Source organism: Nothoprocta perdicaria, unplaced genomic scaffold (genome assembly GCF_003342845.1).
Source record: "Nothoprocta perdicaria isolate Ctin4 unplaced genomic scaffold, notPer1 scaffold_109, whole genome shotgun sequence".
NCBI lineage: Eukaryota > Metazoa > Chordata > Aves > Tinamiformes > Tinamidae > Nothoprocta > Nothoprocta perdicaria.
The window spans coordinates 806,859-809,772 of record NW_020454194.1 but is presented as its reverse complement, the minus strand read 5'-3'; positions in this window follow the sequence as shown (position 1 = coordinate 809,772).

The window sequence follows — 2,914 nt, the reverse complement described above, 5'->3', positions numbered from 1 at the left end:
CTTCTCTTCTCTACTTCAAGCAGATCTCTCTACAATGTGGTTTAGGAGGACTGGCTCCCACCCCACCAACATGCAGGCTTTGGGAATGAAACACTACCATGCATGTGTTGGTTATGCTGAGGACACATATTTACAAACGGGACAAATTCTGGAGGAAAATTGCATTCAGTCGTGCTACAGTTTTCTTATATCCTACTGTTCAAGGATACAACTAGCATAGTATTCTGCTACTAGCCAGTATTCTGCCATCCTATGGTCCTACCTGTTCCATTCTATCATATTCCACTATATATTGTCCTATTCTGTATTCTACCAGGCTATAAATGACTTTGCTTTGCCTAGGAAATCTAACGGCATCTTGGACAGTGGAAGTGTGTAAAAAAACACATAAACCAGTATCAGCCAGGAATGACCGAAGTAGGGTGACCTGGCCAAATGCTGGGGACAGACTAGATGATTTCCTGAGCCCTTTTGCTCCTTTTTAAATCATTTTTGAATGTTGTACCACAAAGTTTGCTGCAAGGGTAACTTTGCCTGTTACTTTGAGTTCACTTCTGAGGAAGCGGCCTTATTAAACTGCCATATGAAATCAAAAAACTTTACTGTCTTAAACTTGCAGTCTAGGCAAGTGCACTACCAGTGCATTCCACTATCTATAAACTAACTATTAATAAATCTACATAGTCCTTGCAAAAAAAAAATGTTTTTCAGAAATAAATTTTGTAAAGCAACTCTAAATACTTGCTGCAAAGACAGTCTTGTTCAGCCAAAATGTGACACAGAATGGAATATCTGCACTTATCCATAAAGTCCRTCTTTGTCTCTTGGGTGAGCAACCGCTGCCAGTCCCCCTCCTGGCAAGTGAGACAGCAGAGGTATTTGAACAGTTTCAGAGAAAGCATTGGAAAGCACCACCCAAAAAAAGAAACTKTATATTTCAAGTATTTCCAGTCATCAGGATCTCAAAGCATGCAGGTAAAAATAAAAAATAGAAAATAAAAAATAAATAAATAAAGGAGCTGAGTGCCTAATTTCCCCTTCATCAAAGAAATATGGGAAAAAAYATCTGAAGCTTCATTTTTTATTCATTACAAAGAGCTAGAATTCTACGTGGTATCATATAATCTGATTTCATTTCTCCTCTGCTCTACAGGTAGGATATTGGAACACAGAAAGCAACAGAAAGAAGACTATCAGGATTTGGGAGATGCTTAGARCATGTTATGCTTAAGCATCTATCTCTGTCTTGTGACAATGGTCTATGCAAATGACCATCAGAAAAGGTTAGGATTAAAACAGTGAGGGAACATGTTTCATTAAGCTGTCAAAAGGAATGTATGAGGATGAGGAGATCAGATTTCTGCAATTTGAAGCTATTAAAAAATGGAAAAAAGGAAGAAAGGAAAAAGGCTGGCAAAGGGGAAAAGGGAGAAGTGCAGAACTTTGGGAGAAAAATGTGGTTAAAGAAAGGAGAGAAAAATGTATTTACAAGAAGATTAAGAATGCATCAGAAASAGAAGTCAGACAGGGGAACAAGTAAATGAAGTTTTACAGATCGAATTTGGCTATTCTAGACTGGAATTGCTGGCAATTCTCATGACCATCAGAAAGGATGGTCCTGCTTCTGTTAAGTCCTGCTCCTCTTCCATCCCTTGCTCCCAGTCACATTCTGCGAGTGCTTCCTTGCTCAGTGTCACAAACTAGTACAGCAAACAGAGCACAGAGTTTTCCTCCTCCCAGGAAGCAGGTTGCACTGGTTCCCTGAGGAGGGAGATGAGGCCCGAGCTGGCACAGCAGAAAGCTGGAGCTGCTCTAGCTGGGCGTAGGAAACTGGGAGCAGAATAAGGGTGAGCATGGAAGCACCTGCTCAGCAGTGACAGATTTTTTTTTTTTTTTTTATTTTGGCTTAGCTAAAGTTGAAAATAAAGAACATGCAAAAAGGAGAACTTTCAGGAGAACATTTTRCTGTAACAGAAAGTTATGAGCAAAAATTTAACTGTTCTAGAGGGATTTGTCAGCTTACAGACAGAAAGTTATCAGCTTACTAGAGGTACTTTTTATCTTTTTATACTGTCCACATAATATGAAAAAAAATGGGAAAAGATTTTTTCAGTATTATTATTTTTAAAATTGTAAAGGATTTTATAAGTTACAACTATAGGAAATAAAACAGTAGAGCTCGGGATTCTCCATACCTAATAACAAAAATTGAAAGTACCTTTTAATTTTCTAATTACAGGAAGTGTTTGTAAAGGCCGGATGATAAAAGCAAGAGTTTTCTGGATTTTCAAAACAAAATGAATAAAATCTGTAATCTTAAATTGCATTTATAGTGGCTTAGAGGCTCATATGACTTTAAATTGCAAAGGATTTGGAGCACACCCATGGTCTGCAAGGAGCAGTGACAGGCTGAGTGGTAGTAACTCTTACTTACAGACAGCTTACTCCTACAGACAGCTTACTGTCTGTCCCTATTTTTAAGCCATTTACCTACCAGGATTAAATTATAGMCCATTTTCAGTCTGACTGCATAGTATTTATCTTACTTTTTCTCCCCTTTTTCACATTCTTTTCTGATTCCTCCCTGCCCCTTCTAAATTTCCTGAATGCAGCTCACTTTGGGAGCTTCTCTTCAGCTTCTGTTAATGACAGGTACTATGAAGCATAACAGTTTGTTTCCTTTGCTCCAAGGCTGCTCAATCAAGGAGGAAAAAAGTCAAAAATGAATTTTAAATTATGGGCCTTGCATGAGGTGCTGCTTCTGCACATTTTTGTACTTCCCAGGATTCTCACTGAGGTCATTCCTGACAATGCTTTGCTTTACACTGTTGTACACGTTTTACATCTACTAAAGTACATTGCAGTAAAACCTTCACTCCTCTCCCATTTATCACATGCTGTTGACAACAGCCAA